The 19,689-nt window shown below is 29.5% G+C and overlaps 1 pseudogene; it reads right to left on the bottom strand.

The window, feature by feature from the left end:
- Positions 1-2,973: 2,973 nt before the first annotated feature.
- LOC131182978 (extracellular ribonuclease LE-like) lies at positions 2,974-13,420 on the bottom strand (annotated as a pseudogene).
- Between the last annotated feature and the right edge of the window lie 6,269 nt (positions 13,421-19,689).

Below are 19,689 nucleotides of genomic sequence, written 5' to 3' on the forward strand. Positions count from 1 at the left end.
AACGTCTGAAAAGGTGGGTAGCCTATAATTTTGACCCAATTATGAAACTTTTTCAGTAGCCTGTCTGCCTGGCTTAAAATTGCAGACCCGAGCAACTGTTGAATTTCTATGAATTGAAAGTACCTACATGAAGTCCACAACATGGGGGTTAGTATATAATTTTTACGAAATTTATTAAGCTCATTTAGTGCTTGGAAAAACACTGCAAAATTTCATGGGACCCACCGAAAAATAATATCAGAAAAATTCGAAATGGGTATTGCTGTGAAGCTCTCGCCGAGGGGAGCACTCCGGTACTCTCAGATTTTTCGTGGGGTTCACGGTTTACGAGGAATCTAGCTTAAAAATCGAAATGGGCTAAAACTTTTCGGACAAAAATTGAACAAACTGCTCGATGGATTTTGGTGTTCTTGGTGTCTATGAAAAGCTCTCGAGGTGTAGATGAGTTTTGGGATAAGACCCAATCCAATCGATAGTCGAATCGGCCCGAATTAGTCCTAGAAGATGAAGCGGTGTGTGCGTGCAGTTTTCCAGTGGCGGGGAAGGGGTGGGGAAGGTCGGCGGTGACACGGGGAGGGGGAGGGGGAGGCGGTGGCCGGCGCAGAGGGAGAGGGAGGAGAGAGAAACGGGTGAGGAAAGAGGGACTGTCGGGGAGAGAGAAGGGAGAAGAAAAAAAAGAAGAAAGGGACTAGTTCGATTCAGGATATCCAAAATTAAATTTTTACTCTGTCCTGAGACAAAAAATGAGGCCTAAAAATTCTGAAAAAATTTCAAAAAACTCAAAAAAAATTATAGAGTCTAAATATATTTTTAGTTTTGTCACGTGTTCTTTAAATTAATTTTTAAAAATCATCAAAGTTTAACATTTTTGGAAAATCGAACCCGATTTCTAAAATCAAAAAAATTTCAAAATTTTTTCCAAAATTTAAATAAAATAAAATATTAATATTTACTCATAAAATAATTAATTTAAAAATTAAGGGTGTTACAAATTTAATAAATTATTAATTAAAATCGATGTCTGCTCGACGTACACCAATCCACAAGTTGTTACAATTGTGGTTCTTATAACTGATAAAGACCCTATTCGGCAATAGTTTTAAGATAGTGTTTAATGTTTTGACTATAATTAAAACACTACCTCTCTTATTCATACAGTTTGATGGCATAGTGTTTATACTAGTGTTTAAATATTAAAAGAGTAATTTATGAAAAATTACTCCTTTAAACTTTTAGAGGTTTATAGAGCATTTTGATTAGAGTCAACAAGATGATACTATTATTTTGACACTTAACAACTAATCTAATAACTATTTTTACCAAACACATTTACTTTAAATCACGGATAAATTTTAACAACTGTCTCTGAACTTATATAGTTATAATATTACAGTTTTTTAACTTTAAAATGTAATATAAAACTCCCTAAATTTTCAAATTTTGTATAGTAAAATCCCTCTGACTTTCAATTACTGATTTTTCAGTTAAAAACTGATGTAAATAGCTCCCGCATGACACTTAGTTAATATTTATTTCTCCTCTCTTATGCAAAGTGTAAAATTATTCTCTTTACGCATGAAAAATTACACTGTCTATAGAGAGAAAAAGGATTCAATTTACACATGGCTTGAGAGAGAAAAGAGAAATATTGACTAAGCTCCATGATAGAATTGTCTAGGTCAGTGTCTAACTGAAAAATTGATAATTGGAGGTTAGAGGGATTTTACTGTGTAAAATTTGAAAGTTGATGGGGTTTTATGTTACCTTTTTAAGTTGAGGGACAGTAATGTTACAACTAGATAAGTTCAGGATATTATAAAAATTTATCCTTTAAATCACTATATAAATAGCTAACAGTTAGTAAAATAGTTTATAACTATTGAAATAGCTAACAAGTATTAGAATAATTAATATTATCGAACAAGCCTAAAGCTTTTTTTTTTTTTTTTTCCAAGTCAGTGAATTATATCCACATTTATCTTCTATATATACACCTTAGCACCACGAGTATAAATATTTATGCCTTTTGATGTATAAGATACAGCTGAGGTAAAATCAATAATTTATAAATTGAATTAATAAGAACTAAAATTGGACCATACAATTGAATAGGTTAACCACTAGTTCAGTTTCAAAGTTAAGAAGCTAGCTAAAGTTGATTGATAAGTTTTAACTAACCTAAGTCGGATAAATTTTAACAATCGTCCATGAACTTATTTAGTTATAATATTACAGTCCCTCAACTTAAAAATGTAACATAAAACCCCATCAACTTTCATATTTTATACAGTAAAATTCCTTTAACCTCTAATTATTCATTTTTCAGTTAGACGTTGACCTGGATAGTTTCAGCTTAGAGCTTAGTTAGTATTTCACTTTTCTTTCTCAAACCATGTGTAAATTGAATCATTCTCTTCTCTATAGATAGAATAAATTTTCATGTATAGAGAGAATAATTTTATACTTTGCATAAGATAAGAAAGAGAAATATTGACAAAACACCATGTGGGAGCTATTTACACAGTTTCTAACTGGAAAATTAATAATTGAAAGTCAGAGGGATTTTACTGTGTAAAATTTGAAAGTTTATGGGGTTTTATGTTACATTTTAAAGTTGAAGGACTGTAATGTTATAACCATTTAAATTCAAAGATCTTTGTTAAAATTTATCCAAACCTAAGTCAGATTCCATATTATTTAATGATCATAATTATTCTTTATGTCTGCTTTTACGTAGAAAAATTAGATCTTTTTATAAATATCACTTTAATTCATTTTAATATAAATAATTGATTTGCCCTTTCATTTCATATTCTTTCAATATGGGATCGCAACTCTCCTGTGTTAAATTTAGAGAGTCTTTGCAAGTTCATTTTAATATGAACTTTTATAAATAATTGAATTACTTTACATATTAAAATGATTAGCTAATTTAATATTATAATATAACCATTTATATATTACCTTTTCATTTCATATTCTTTCATTGATTCCCAATAGCTTGAGATACAAATAAAGGACTGTAATAAACTGAGAATTAGTGATGATGTTCTGAAAGGTAGGGAACTCAATTTGTGAGGCATTTTTTTCTCTTGGAAACATTCAATGAGGTTTGATCCAGAAGTGTCCATACATAAGTAAATTTGGTAAAGCTGGTTGTTGCCTGATTCATCAGAATTGCACTCTATCTATGGAGCATAGCCTATTGCTGCTTGTATTGCACTCTTGATGCTAGTCAAGCTATATGTTCCCCCATTTGGCTCATTCCTGTTACATTACTTTTTAATTTACTATTAAATGATAATTATTATATTAGAATGACTTCAACAACCTTTAAATTAAATATTTGCTATGGATTTGTGCAGAATCTACATACTACTTCCATCCATTTTTATTTGTCGCATTTGGTTTTATACGGTGATTAAGAAAATTATTGGATAATTTCATTTTATAAAAACATACTAGTGATTGATTAAATTATTCTTTATCTCACCTAATTACTCATTGCATAAATATTTATTTTATTTAGTAGACACAAGGGTAAAATTGGAAAAAAATAATTGATACTCCTTAGTTTTTCTAAATGCAACGGATAATTTTCAAAAAAAAAAAACCCAAATGCGATTGATAAAAATGGATCAAGGGAGTAATTAGTATTTTAAATATATGCACATCTTAATCAACATTGCATGAATCTCATAGCAAGTATTTAATTTAATACTTCATCTCATTTTAAGTGTTTTTTTTAAGGTTTTTGAATAAAAATTAAGGAAATAATTGAATAATTTCATTTTTATAAAAAAATACTAATAATTGACTAAACTATCCTTGTATTTAATTAAGATAGAGAAAGGTGATAACGAACAGATAAATGCATAATGAATAACAATAGAAAAAGGTAAATTTGGAAAAAAAAAAATACTGTGTTAATTTTTTCAAAAAAGCAAATAGAGTGGGATAAAAATAAATTGTTACAAACATCACTTGAAATGGGACAGAGAGAGCACCTGTTATGCTTTTTCTCATATAAGAACAAACAATTTATATAAATTGACATATATCAGGATTCACCTGCATTCTTAAGAGGCTGGAGGAGATTAATTTACCTGCTTCTTCAAGCCAAGAGCTGCCTTGAAGTAGCCATGTTGGTCAAGAACTGAATAAGAGCATGTGCCATGCTTATCCCATTCATGTGACCAAAAGGCCACTCCATTGCCACTTTCAAGTTTCAATTGGAACCAATTATAAAAAAATAATAATAAATAAAGTAAAAAACTAAGGTTTTATGAGATGTAAAATTGTAATTAGGGCTGGTGCATGAATTTGTTTTCTTACGAAAAATGATATGTGAATAGGCCCGGCCATCTGTTTTGGTTCTAGTTCAAATCGGCCCTGAATCCTCAAGGCTCCGGTCAGGTTATGGTTCAAATCTAACGGTCTAAATTTTATTTTTTATTTTATAAATAAAAAAGGTGATTTAGCTTGAAATTGTCTTGTTTGATTCCAGTTTAATTTCAGTTTGTTTTAATTTTTTTGAGTCGAAGACAAGTTTGACCGATATTAATTCAGCTGTGGTCTGGTTTAAATTAGTTCGATTCTGATTCAGTTGCAATCTGGTTTAAAGAGGTTCGATTCAAAATCGGGCCTGATTCTTTCTCATATATGTGGAAAAAAAATAAAGGGACGAAACAAAATAACTTTGTTGGTGAAGGACTAATTTGACGTAGAATGACTACCTAATGAAACAATAAAGAAGAAGAAACAAACCAAAAAGCTTATTCTTTTTTCCCTTTTAACAAACAACATAACTTCTTTTCAGGTGGGCGGTGGAAGTTCAGCTCTGAATTGAAATTAAATTAAGATTGAATTAATTTAATTTAAAATTAAAAATGATTAAAATTATATTAACTTAATTTGAATTGAATTGAAATCAAATTGGAATTGGACTGAAATTGATAAGTTCACTTTCAAACTAAAATTAAAATTTCCTTTTTTTAAAGAAATAGTTATCACCAAATTTAATCAAAATCAGACTGGAAAAAAAAAACCATGATCGAAATTTTGAACCCATCAATTCGACTCCTGTCCCCTTGGTCTTGAAACTAGAATTAGACAGTGACCACCTTAGGCTGATAGAAATGGCTGAAATTATGCTTGACTCTATTTGGGATTGTGGTTAAAAAGTTGATCTAAAATCACTTTTATAAAATAATACTATTTTAAATATTATTAAAAAAGTAATTTACTGTTTTAAGATTCTTGTGATTAAAATGTTTTACAGTTAGGAAAAGATAGAAAAAAAAAATTATAAGAGAAGGAAAAAAAAGAGGCTAATTTCTTTATTTTGTTGGAAAAAAAAGGAAAAAATAAAAATTCAACTCCCCTTTTTTATAAGAAGGAATTGGAAAAAAAAATATTGAGAGGATTTGTGTGGAAAATGCTTAAGGAGCATATTGAAACATTTTATAATTGGGCAGAATAGTGTGGAAACTAATATTAATTTTTTCTATTTTTTCTCTATGTCTTTTTCCCTTTAAATTAATTTTTAATTTTATTTTATTTAAATTTTAATTTTATAAAATATTTTATTTTAATTTTAAATTTAAAATTGAAAGTATGCATAATTGAAATATTTATTCAAATATATATAGCAAAATAGATTTGTTGTGAGAATAAATTATTATTTTACTAGTATATTTTTGTTATAGATCACTATATCGAATATAAAATTATTTAATGTACAGTTATATTATAAATAATCTATCATAGTATTTAACTATAAAATTATTTAATACTATTCAACATAGCCATTTTTAATATAATTTTATTTATTCAATATGAGCATAATAGTAAAAATATAATAATTTCCTTTCATCACATTTACTTCCATGAAAATATGAAAAATATACAAACCACTTTATTTCTTTTTCTTTTTCTATGAAAACAAATTATAAAAAAAAAAAATAATTTTCTTCTCTATAGGAATTTTACTTTCCTTATAATTCCACCTACTTTTCATTTATTAACTTTCCTATCTACATAGAAATGAAAGTTAGAAAGAAAAAGTAATTGGAATTATAAGGAAAATAAAATTCACATGGAAAGGTAGATTATTATTTTTCACGTTATTTATTTATTTTTCATAAGAAAAGAAAATTATTATATTTTTACAATTATGTCTATACTGAATAAATAAAATTATATTAAAAAATAACTATCAAAGGAAAAAAAAAAAAGGCATAGAGTGACAACAGAAAAAATTAACACTGTTTTTCAGTATTTTCTGCTCAATTTGAGTGAAAAATAAAATGGCTTTAAGAACATTTTAAACCATTTTATAATTGGCGGAACAAAGTGGAAAGCAATATTAATTTTTAATTTTTCCTGTATGCCTTTTTTCCCTCCAAATTAATTTTTAATTTTATTTTATTTTAAATTTTAATTTTATAGAATATTTTATTTTAATCTTAATTTTCAAATTGAAAGTATGCTAGTTGAAATATTTTTTCAAATATATAGAGCAAAATAGATTTGATGTGAGAATAAATTATTATTTTACTAATAAATTTTGTTATAGATAACTATATTGAATAAAAAAATTATTTAACTATTAAATTATTTTATAAATAATCTATCATACTATTTAACTACAAAATTATATCATACTATTCAGCATGGTGAACTGTAATATAATTTTATTTATTTAATACGAGCATAATAGTAAAAATATAATAATTTTCTTTCATCACTTTTCTTTCCACCAAAACGTGAAAAATCACCTCATTTCCTTTTACTTTCTATATGAATTTTACTTTTCATATAATCCCACTCACTTTTCCTTCCTTAACTTTCCTATCTGCACAGAAATGAATGCTAGGAAAGTAAAAGTGATTGAAATTATAAGGACAATAAAATGCCTGTAGAAAGGAAAATTATTGTTTTCCATGTTTGTAAGGAAAATCTTTTCCATAGGGAAAAGAAGGAAAGGAAGTTATTTATTTATTTTCCTTGTTTGTATGGAAAGAAAAGTAAGAAGAGAAAATTATTATATTTTTATAATTATGCCCACAGTAAATAAATAAAATTAGATTAAAGATAACTATTGGAGGAAAAAAGGGCATAGAGGAAAAATAGAAAAATTAACACTATTTTTCACTATTTTCTGCTCAATTTGGGCAGAAAATAAAATGGTTTTCCACACAATTCTCATAATTTTTTTCTCCTTGCATATTTTTCTGCTTACAAAATGTTGCAAATTAGACTTTTAATTTTTCATTCTTCCTTTTTCCTTTCAACAAAATAAGGAAATTGTCTTTTTCCCTTATCCCTACTATTTTCCTCTCCCTTTTCCTCATTACAAAACATATTCCTCATTATAAAACATACCTTAATTAAAGATTCTTAATAAATATTAATTTTTCAGATAATGTTTTTCTCGCTCAAACAATAAAATCAAATAGACTCTTATAATGTTATAATGGTTATAGTAAGTGAATAACTAAAATATAATTTTAAAAATTAAATATAAAAAATAACGACACATAAAAATTTTGCAACAAGAAAGTGATGCACAGTAATATTGTTGGTCATCATACTGAGTCACTATACTCAATAGAGTTAAAAAAAAAAAAAATCTGATAATTACCTTATTTTGATTGAAGGGACTACCCGAATCACAATTTGAAGGGTAATTCCCATCCTTGTAATTATTAGGCCAAAGCCTCTGAATGCCAAAATCAGCAGCAGGTTTTTCAATGGCTGGTAGCAGCAACTTTGCTTAGTATCACAGTATGAACTTGGCTACTGTATCACAAACAATCATTTCACTTAAAAAAAAATTAAAAAGAAAAAAAGCAAATCAATTATGAAGCTGAACTATTAATAATCTACCTGTTGAACAAAGTAGAAGAAATCAAAATCTTGTGAAGCACAAAGGAGAGATAGGTAGAGGGCTACCAAAAGCTTCATTAAGATTGAACTGTGGGCTTTCATCCTTATTCTGATTATATATCATCCTTAGAGATTATATATGGGTTTCTATTACTCTTATCTAATTTCTTTCATGAGGATTTTTTTTTTTCAGTGAGATTATGCTGTTTATAGTTGTATTTATAGGCCAAAATGGAAAGTTGTGAAAATGAGTATCTTATCAATCTTATCAGTCTATATTATCCATGGCATTGTTTGGGTATCCATTTCCTCATTATTGGCATAAAGTCAGCTATCCCTCCTTCTCTACATGGGTTTTCAATTTTTTTTTTTTCCTTCTTTAGCCATCATGATCATAATTGACCCTAATTTTGATCCCTACCCAGAATCATTTTGTATTAGATCAAAATGTTGTTGCATCTCTATCCATGTATTTTTGTGTGAGCTTATTTGCATTATATAAAAAATCAGTCTTAATTTAAAATTAATTGAAATAATTTTAAATTAATTGGAATTGGCTGTATAATTTTTTTTTTTCATCTTTATCGTCATTTAACTCTATTGTGCACTGAGTCGATCCAGTGGCATCTCCAAATCACACTGGGTAGGCAAATCAGAGTAAGATCTCATGTACTCGCTGGTGGATCTTTATTTATCGCAAGATCATGATGGCCCTTGAAAATAAAGAAACTATTCAACGGAGCTCTGAGGCATCCTTAAAATGCCTCCAGACCAATGGATTCCCTTATGGGAATTCAAATGATGGCTTTCCAGAGCTCAAAGAAGAAATTAGTGTGCACTCAGGTGGGGATGTTGTGGAACCAGTTCACTCAATAAGCAGTGAATTTCTTGAACTTCCTAGTGAATTACACAGCAAACCGACCTACCATCATGATTTTGGCTCAAGGTCAACCTTCTACCCTGACTCTAAAAGGTTCAGCTGTGCCAAATGAATTGCTATGAGGGACAATTTTGTCCTTTTCCTATGGAAACTCGATTTCAGTATGCCCCATTTAATATGTTCTCCCAAGGTTACCCCAGTGAGTTCCAATTCCAAGATTTTCAGTATTTTGTAGTCATAGACTTTGAGGCTACTTGTTACAAGGAAAAAAAAAATCCCCATCCACAGGAGATAATCGAGTTTCCATCTGTCATTGTGAGCAGTGCAACTGGCCAGCTCGAAGCTTGTTTCCAGACATATGTGCGACCAACTTGCAATCAGCTCCTAAGTGATTTCTGCAAGGATCTGACTGGTATCCAGCAAATCCAGGTGGACAGAGGTGTCACACTTAGTAAGGCACTCCTTAGGCATGACAAATGGCCTGAGAAGAAGGGGATAAAAAAACACTAACTTTGCTGTGGTTACATTGTCAAACTGGGATTGCCGGGTGATGTTGGAATCTGAGTGCCGATTTAAAAAGATCTGGAAGCCCCCTTTTTTAATCGGTGGATCAATTTGAGAATTCCTGTCCGTGAGGTATTTGGTGGTGTTAGGTGCAATCAAAAGGAGGCTGTGAAGATGGCAGGCCTAGCATGGCAAGGCCGTGCTCACTGTGGACTGGATGATGCCAAAAACACTGCTCGCCTACTTGCCCTCCTCATGCGCAGGGGTATCAAAAATTCTCCATCACAAACACACCAATGTGGCAGACAACTGATGGTTCATTGTCATGGAAGCCGTCCCCTGATACTCTGTCCTTCGCACTGGATCAACCCTACAAACTGAAGGAAATGCATAGTCCTGTTTTACAGTATCACACTTTCTGTTACTGTGCAGTGAAGAACAGCAAAGGAATGGTTAGGAAGCCCGGGCCAAAGCAGGGGAGCTTTTTCTTTGGCTGTGGCAACTGGACTGCCACTAGAGGTTTCCTCTGTCATTACTTTGAATGGGCCTCAACCTGACTGAAACTATGGAAAGACCTCTTTATGTTTCGTCTATGCATCCTAAAGTCTTTTGGGATGTAGTATGTAAAAAAATGGAAAAAAAAAAGGGATGGAAGAAAAGATGGTGGCCTAGTGGGTTGTCTCCCAGTAGAGGCTTTTATGCGCCTCAACTGTTTGGTGAGGTTTCTGCTTCTTTAGAGAGAGTAAAGCATAAATTAGTTGGCTCAGTTGTTCAAGAGTGTGGTAAACATGGAAGGCAGGGAGCTACAACCGGTAAAGCAGACTTGTTGACAATGACAAGGGAACAAATTGGGAATGCGAGGAATGGGTAGTTAGGATGATAGTTTTTACATGCTCAGACAAGCTAAATTATCTTATCATAAATAATCTGTGAGATAGAGACGATTGGGTTTCCTATGAATTTCTGATGGGAACATGGGTGGAAGTGCTTGCCCTCAGTTTGCTGATAAAAAAAAAAAAAAAAAAATCCATCCAGTGGCAAATTCAGGGAAAAAATTTTTCAGAGTCAATATATAGACACATTATATGATATATTTAGTATACTAAAAAATAGTACACTAAATACTTATATAAAAGCAATTAAATTTTAAATTTAGGAAGATGAGATTCACATTTTGTGGGTGATGGTGCATATACTCTATAAACACATAATAATTTGCTCAATATAGGGGTTGATTGATTTCCTATTAATAAAAATAAGTTTTCCATTAAAAAAAGATGTTAAAAACTTAAATTTATGAGGTATTAATTTAAACCAATATATAAATATATAAGGGTGAAAAACGAGGGATCAATTGATCCTCTTTTATAGGAATGGATCCGCCAATGAGTCCATCTTGATATCCAAAAATTGTAAATCCTGTGATACTACTTCCCTCCACGTCATTCCTTCTCACCTCTTTCCCTACTAATTTAGCACACTTCTTTACTTGAGTCAATTTACTCACACTGAAATAAAATTTTCTTCTGCAATGATCTTAAAAGTGTGCTATCTAAGTTTGTCATGGACACAAGAAACACAAATATTAAATAAGTGGTTTTTGGTTAATAATTTCTTGGGTTGAATTGGTAGTATAGCCTTTGTGAAAGTTGGCTTGTACACACCATGTGTGTGTGTGTAGAGGAGAGCAGAGCTAAGAATATGGAATATAGGAAGCAAGATATAATATCGGTCAAAATCAAAGGACCAAATTGTAATTTTTTTTAAACTTCAGTTGTTTTCCTCTTTGAATCACATTAAATTTTAGGCTTTCAAGATATTCAAACTACATAAATTCACACGATAAATACATTCACACTATCACATGGATAGTCACACACCATAAATCTTATTGTTTTGAGATTGTTATAAAACTTATTGTTTTGAGATTGTTATAATTAAAATGTTTTGCAGTTGGAAAAAGAGAGAGAAAAACAGTAAGAGAAGGAAAAAAAAGTCAAATTCTTTATTTTTTTGGAAGAAAAAACGAAAAAAGGAAAAATAAAAATTCAATTCCCTTGTTTTGTAAGAAAGGAAAGGAAAAAAAAAAAAAGAAAAATTTTGCAAGTCTTTATGTGGAAGATACTTAAATAGCATTTTGAAACATTCTAAAATTGGGGGAACAAAGTGAAAAGCAATATTAATTTTTTTTTCCTATTTTTCTTCAATGCCCTTTTTCCCTACAAATTAATTTTTAATTTTATTTTAGTATAATTTTATAAAATATTGTGATTACAACGATGAGAATTACCTTTCAAATTGTGATTCTGGTAATCCCTTCAATCAAAATAATTTAAATCCCTATTCTATTATCATAATTTTTATTTTTTATTTTTTAACTTTATTGAGTATATTGATTCATTATGATGAACTATTTACAGTGCATCACTTTTTTGTTATAAAATTTTTATGTTTTGTTATTTTTTATATTTAATTTATTCACTTAATGATTATTATAGGAGCTTATTTGACATTATTATTTGAGCTTATATTGAGAAAAACACTATCTAAAAAATTAATATTTATTAAGAATCTTTTACTAAGGTATATTTTGTATTGAGTAAAAGGGAGAGGAAAATGATAGAGGAGGAAAAAAAAAAGAAAAGATAATTCTCTTATTTTGCTGGAAGGAAAAAGGAAGAAGGAAAAATTAAAAATCCATTCTGTCCTATTTTGTAAGGAAAATTGAAAAGAAAAAAATTTATTTGAATTTGTATGAAAAGTCATTTTATTTTCCATCCCAATTGAACGAAAAATAGTGGAAAAAAGTTTTAATTTTTTTTATTGTTCCTCTATACCCTTTTTTTCCCTCAAATAGTTATTTTTTAATATAATTTTATTTATTCAATATGGGCATAGTTGTAAAATATAATAATTTTTTCTTCTCACTTTTTTTTTTCATACAAACATAGAAAATAAATAAATGACTTCATTTCCTTCTTTTTCCTATGGAAAAGATTTTCCTTATAAATATAGAAAATAATAATTTTCATTTCGATAGGGATTTTATTTTCCTTATAATTCCTGTCACTTTTACTTCACCAACTTTGATTTCTGTGCAAATAGGAAACTTAAGGAAGAAAAAGTGAGTGAGATTATATGGAAAGTAAAATCCATATAGAAAGGAAAGAAAATAAAAGGAAAAGAAGTGATTTTTCATGTTTTGATAGAAAGAAAAGTAAGAAAAGAAAAGTAAGAAAAGAAAAGTATTACATTTTTACAGTTATATTTATATTGAATAAATAAAATTATATTAAAGAATGATTATTGGAGGAAAAAAGGGCATAGAGAGAAAACAGAAAAAATTAGTACTGCTTTCCACTATTTTCTGCTCAATTTGGGCAAAAAATAAAATAGCTTTCCATACAAATTCAAATAAATTTTCTTCTTTTCATATTTTCCTTCTTACAAAATAAATGCAATTTTAATTTCTCCTTCTTCATTTTTCCTTCCAACAAAATAAGAGAATTGTCTTCCTTTTTTTTTCTCTTCCCCTATCATTTTCCTCTCCTTTTTACTCAATACAAAATATAACTTAATTAAAGATTCTTAATAAATATTAATTTTTTAGATAAGTTTTTTTTTTCTCAGTATGAGCTTAAACAATAATATCAAATAGACTCTTATAATGCCATAATGATTATAATAAGTGAATAAATTAAATATAAAAAATAACCAAACGTAAAAATTTTATAACAAAAAAGTGATGCACTTTAATAGTGTTCATCATAGTGAATCAATACACTCAATAAAGTTTAAAGAAAAAAAAAAATCTAATAATAGAATAGGGAGTTACCTTAGTTTGATTGAAAAGATTACCAGAACTACAACTTGGTGGATAATTCCCATCCTTGCAATTAGGCCAAAGTCCATGAATGCCAAAATCAGCAGTAGGTTTTCTAGTGGTTGGGTAGCAGCAACTTTGCTTTGTATCACAATATGAATAATTAAAAAAAAAAAAACTCAAATCAATTATCAAGCTTAACTATTAATTGATTAATTTACCTGTTGAACAAAGTAGAAGAAATCAAAATTTTGTGATGCACAAAGGAGAGATAGGTAGAGGGTTGCCAAAAGCTTCATTAAGATTGAACTGTAGGCTTTCATCCTCATTCAACTTTCGGAGATTATGGGTTTCTAATACTCTAATCTATTTTTTTTTTGTGAGATTATACTATTTACAACTGTATTTATAGGCCAAAATAGAAGGTTCTATAAATGAGTATCGATCTGTCAATCTTATCAGTCTACATTATCCATGGCATTGTTTAACAATTTCTTTATTATTGGCATATGTCGGCTGTCCCTCCTTCTCTACATGAGTTTTCAATTTTTTTTCCTTTCCTTCTTTAGCCATCATGATCATAATTGACCTTAATCTTGATTCTTGCCCAGATTCATTTTTGTATTAGATCAAAATGTTGTTGCATCTCTAGCCGACTATTAATAGGCCAAAATAGAAGGGTTTTTTTTTTTTTTTTTTTTTTTTTTTTTTTTTAATACTCTTTATCTAATACTCTTATCTAATTTCTTTTATAAGGGTTTTTTTTGCAATGAGAATATGCTGTTTATAGCTGTATTAATAGGCCAAAATGGAAGGTTCTGAAAATGAGTATATGTTAATCTTATCAGTCTATATTATCCATGGCATTATTTATCCATTTACTCATTATTGACATATGTTAGCTGTCTCTCCTTCTCTACATTGGTTTTCAATTTTTTTCCTTTCCTTCTTTAGCCATCATGATCATAATTGACCCTAATCTTGATCTTTGCCCATATTCATTTTGTATTACATCAAAATGTTGTTGCATCTCTAGCCGCCTATTAATAGGCCAAAATGGAAGGTTTTTTTATAATACTCTTTTTCTAATACTATTATTTAATTTCTTTTATAAGGGTTTTTGTTTAGTCAGAATATGCTGTTTATAGCTATATTAATAGGCCAAAATGGAAGGTTCTGGAAATGAGTATCTGTCAATTTTATCAATCTATATTATCCATGGCATTGTTTAACCATTTCCTCATTATTGGCATATGTCAGCTGTCCCTCCTTCTCTACATTGGTTTTCAATTTTTTTCCTTTCCTTCTTTAGCCATCATGATCATAATTGACCCTAATCTTGATACTTGCCCAGATTCATTTTGTATTAGATCAAAATGTTGCGTCTCTATCCGCGTATTTTTTGTGAGCTTATTCGCATTATAACAATAACAAGCAAGTATGAATTCAAAAATAATTGAAATCAGCTATATAAATTTTTTTTTTTCATCTTTTCATCATTTAGCTCTATTATACACTAAGTCTATCCATGGATGGATTAAAAAAAAAATTTGAGGTCAATATATAGTCAAATTATATAATAAATTTAGTGTACTAAAAAATAGTATGCTGAATATTTATATAAAAGCAGTTAAATTTTAAATTTAGAAAGATGAGACTCACACTTTTATGGGTGAAGTTGCATATACACTACAAACATACAATAATTTACTCAATATATAGGGGTCAATTAATTTCTCCATTAAAAAAAAAAGGGTTCAATATTTAAATTTATGAGGAGTCAATTTAAACCAATATATAAATATCTAAGGATGACTTGAGAAAAACGAGGGGTAGATTGACCTCTCCTTTATAGGAATAGATTCACCACTCAATACATCTCAATATCCAAAACTTGTAAATCCTGTGATATTACTTCTTTCCACGTCAACTTAGTCCTCTCCCTTCCTCTTTTCAACCCTTCCCGTTCTAACTTAACATACTTCTGTACTTGAGTAAGTTTACTCACATTTAAATTAAATTTTCTTCTACAATGATCTTAAAAGTGTACTATCCGATTTGTCATGGACACAAGAAGCACCAATAATAAATAAGTGGTTTTTTGTTGTTTATTTCTTGGGTTGAATTGGAAGTATATAATTATAATTAAGGGTTTATTAAAAAAGATATAATCCAAATTATGGTAAGATGATAATTAATAATAATAATGATTTCATACGTAGGTTGATGGAGGTGCAACATGCAAGTCAAAGTGATTTGGCAGCAGATTGGCATTGTATTGGCACCATTTGCTCTATTGTGTTGTATCATTTTCTTTTTCACATTGGAAACCTCAGCCTCTGTGATAGTCAGCTCCTGCACGCCATGTGCATGGAGGAGAGCAGAGCTTAGAATGTGAAACATAGGGATCAAGTTATAACATCGGTCAAAACTTAAGGACTAAATACTAAATTTTTCTTTTTAAAATTCAATTGTTTTCCTTTTTGAACCACATCAAATTTTTGGCTTTCTATTCAAACTACATAAATTCACATGATAAATACATTCACACTTTCACATGTAAGATTTTTGCCTAGTAATTAATATTACCATACGGGCCAAAATCAATCCCTTTAATGTGGCCTGATATTAATTGATATTTACTTTAATTAATAGAAATCCTAATTATACAAGGATTACTTTAATTAAAGTAAATTCTAATCGTATATGAATTACTTGATGGATACACCAGATTAAATTATATATATATATATATATATATATATATATATAAGTTGGTTCTCTCTCTACCCATAAGGATACATACATTCTTTTTCATAAAGTCAGAGATATTAGGGTATCTTAAGAAAGTCTTCCATCACTAAAGTTTTATGTGTGAATCAACAATGGTCAAGAGGGAGAAATTAGTTTATTAAATCAAAGGGTTTCTCTCAATTATTACCATGGTTCAATTAAACTCCGAGTCAGGTATACTTTCTAGATCTGTGAGAATTTATTTGTTTAAGATCTATTATTAGGGTAATAGTTGAATCTTATGTTTATGATTTATATTATGTTTATGATTGTTATGATATATTAAGAACTATTTTTTTACATGTGGTATCAGAGCCCTAGATTTTAAATAATTAAATTTCTCTATCAAATTTATGATGATAAACATGATGTTAATGTTCTTACTTGATGTAAGATCTAGGTAGAATTAAAGTATAGATCGTGAATGTTTTATGATTAAAGTTAATGATTAAAATAGTAATAATAATAGCATTAAAATTTGACCCAATTAAATTTTGGGCATGAGGATTATTAACACGATGAAAAATCATGTCATAAAGAGATTTAAGTTTGAGATCAAGTTCTCTCAAAAGAAAGAAATTAAAAGAAAAAAATTATACATCAAAGTGGCTTAATTATTTTGTCCATGAATTTCAAACTGCATGAAAATGTGTTTGTAATAAAAGATACTTAAAATTAATTAATTAATTAAAGTTTGGCCCAGATTTAATTAGGCCATCAAAGTTCAACACGATAAAGAAAACATGTTGGAAAGAATAATTCTTTTAGGAACATGTTCTCCTGAAAGCAAGGAAAGGAAGAAAAAAATTATTTTTGCTGCACAATCTAATTAAGATTTGTAATTAAACCTAATAAATGAACAAATATTAGGTTTATTAGGATATATAATTTATATGTATGCCTTATGATATTTGTTTTAGTTTGTTAGTCACCAAAGTGGCCGAACTATGAATGATGTTTACATGCATATAAAAATAATCAATTATCCATACTAATAGATGCCTATGATAAAAAATGGATTAATTGATATTCACTAGTCATTAGAACATAAGGATTTTACCCAAAGTAAATAAATTATTCTATGTGTAACACCCTAGGCAAATCCCACATCGGCAAAACACGGGAGAGATGCTGGGTTTATAAGTTGGTGGTTCGTAACCCCTATTGACGCGTTTTAAAACCGTGAGGGCTTCGGCCCAGAGCGGACAATATCACTAGTGGGCCGGGCCATTACATTTGTGGTATCAGAGCTGCTCCGCGTGCAACCTTGAACAATGGTGGGGCAAACCTCAGCGAGGACGCTGAGTCCCATAAGGGGGGTGGATTGTAACACCCTAGGCAAATCCCACATCGGCAAAACACGGGAGAGATGCTGGGTTTATTAGTTGGTGGTTCGTAACCCCTATTGACGCGTTTTAAAACCGTGAGGGCTTCGGCCCAGAGCGGACAATATCACTAGTGGGCCGGGCCATTACACTATGAATAGTAAAAATTATAAGGACAATAAAATTTTATCAGATAGATATTAGATGTCCAAAGATAATATGTATATTTTATGTAAGTTAATTATTTTCCAATCAAGTTTAAAGGTATTTAATTTAGGATAGTATGTTATAGTATCTACCCAAAGGAGAACTATAGTATACTTTAACTATTAAAGTTATCTAAATCTATTTTGAGCATATAAATATCATATTGTAGTTGTTTCTCTTCATTCGCAAGCTTAATCTATTATTGTTCTAATAGATTGAACTTCTTTGAATGGTGTGAGCAAGTCAGGTTCCATTTAGGTATCTTCGACCTTGACTTGGCATTATTGGAAAGCTAACTCACTACTATATGGATACAAGTAGTTAGGAAGAGAAGTTATACCATAAGTAATGGGAATGGCTAAACAAATTAAGCCTTTTGTTTTTTGTGATTGACTATTGCCAACAACATAAGGACTATAATTCTACAAACTAAAAATGCAAAAGAATACCTTAAACTTGTGAACCTTAAACTTATGAAATACATGTTCCATTTTGAAGTTAAGTCACTTATTAGTACTCTAATGGCATAACTCATGATCATCAAGTATGATGGATCAAAAAGTATGCAAGAGCACATTATTGGAATGAGTGATACTGCGGCAAAACTAGAAACCTTAAGGATGGCGGTTGATAATTCCTTCTTGGTGTAGTTCATTCTAAACTCATTATTTCCTGAATAAGGGCCATTTCAAATTAATTACAACATTATTAAGGATAAGTGGAATGGTAATGAATTGACTAGTAAACTAGTTTAGTAGGAAACAAGACTAAAGAATTAAGGAACTCATTGTGTCATCATTATAGGTCAAGAAGCTGATGAAGGACTTAAAGTTAAAGCCTAGAAGTTTAAGTAGAAAAAGAAAGGATCTTCAAATGTTACTTAAGCTAAGGAAAAGGAATAAATGGTACTAGGACACTATTAGAAAGATTGTTAGAAAGATAAAGGTTGATTTGAAAAGAAAGGTAGTATTTATGCTTATGTATATTTCAAATTAAACTTATTTGAAGTTCATAATAATACTTGGTGGTTTGATTTTGGTACTACTACTTATGTATCCAATGTGATAAAAGGGTTCCTTACAATGCAAACCGAAAACCCAACTAAAACTTCCTATTTATGGAGAACCATATGAAGGCTCCAATTGAATGCATAGAGACTTACCATTTGGTCTTAGATAATGGCTATTAATTAGACTTATTACAAACCCTCTATGTGCCTTCAATTTCTAGGAATGTCATTTTTGTTTTAAAACTTGATGAATTTGGTTCAATGTTAAGTTTGAGTATAGATGTTTCAGTTTATTTAATAATAAAGATAATTCCATTATAATTTCTGGAATTCTTACTGATGCTCTATATAGACTGAAACCTAGTGATAATTTTGTTGAATCCTTGCCTGTCACTTATAGCAATATTGGAATTAAGCATAGTAGACTGAATGAGAATTCTGCTTTCTTGTGGCATAAGCGTTTAGGTCACATATCTAACAAAAGATTAGAAAAGTTAATAAAGAATGGAATTCTACTAAGTTTAGATATTACTGATCTTGATGTGTGTGGATTGCATTAAGAGAAAACAAACAAAACACAATAAGAAAGAAGCCACAAGAAGCAGTAAGCTTCTTGAAATAATACACACCGACATATGTAAAGCTTTTAATACTCTATCTTTTGGTGGAAAAAAATACTTTATCATTTTTATTGATATTTTTTAAGTTATAGATATATTTAATAAAAATCTCAATCAATAGATATACTAGAAGTTGAGGTTGAAAGGTAATTAGATAGAAAGGTTAAAATAATAAGGTTAGATAGAGGTGGTGGATACTATGGGAAACATAAAGAATTGAGACACTATGTCTTGGTCCATTTGTAAAGTTCTGAGAAAGTCATGGCGTATGTGTATGGGGTGGCTAAAAGGTGAAATCAGACTTTAATGGATACGGTTAGGAGTATGATGAATAACTCTTCTTTATTGATGATTTTTTACGTTGTAGATACATTTAATGAAAAATCTTAATTAATAGATGTACTAGAAGTTAAGGTTGAAAGGTAATTAGATAGAAAGGTGAAAATAATAAGGTTAGATAGAGGTGGTGAATACTATGGGAAACATAATGAATTGGGACAATATGTCCTAGTCCATTTGTAAAGTTCTTAGAAAGTCATGGAGTATGTGCATGGGGTGGCTAAAAGGTGAAATAAGACTTTAATGAATATAGTTAGGAGTACAATAAATAACTTTTCTTTACTTATATCTTTGTGGAT

Source organism: Hevea brasiliensis, chromosome 9 (genome assembly GCF_030052815.1).
Source record: "Hevea brasiliensis isolate MT/VB/25A 57/8 chromosome 9, ASM3005281v1, whole genome shotgun sequence".
Lineage (NCBI taxonomy): Eukaryota > Viridiplantae > Streptophyta > Magnoliopsida > Malpighiales > Euphorbiaceae > Hevea > Hevea brasiliensis.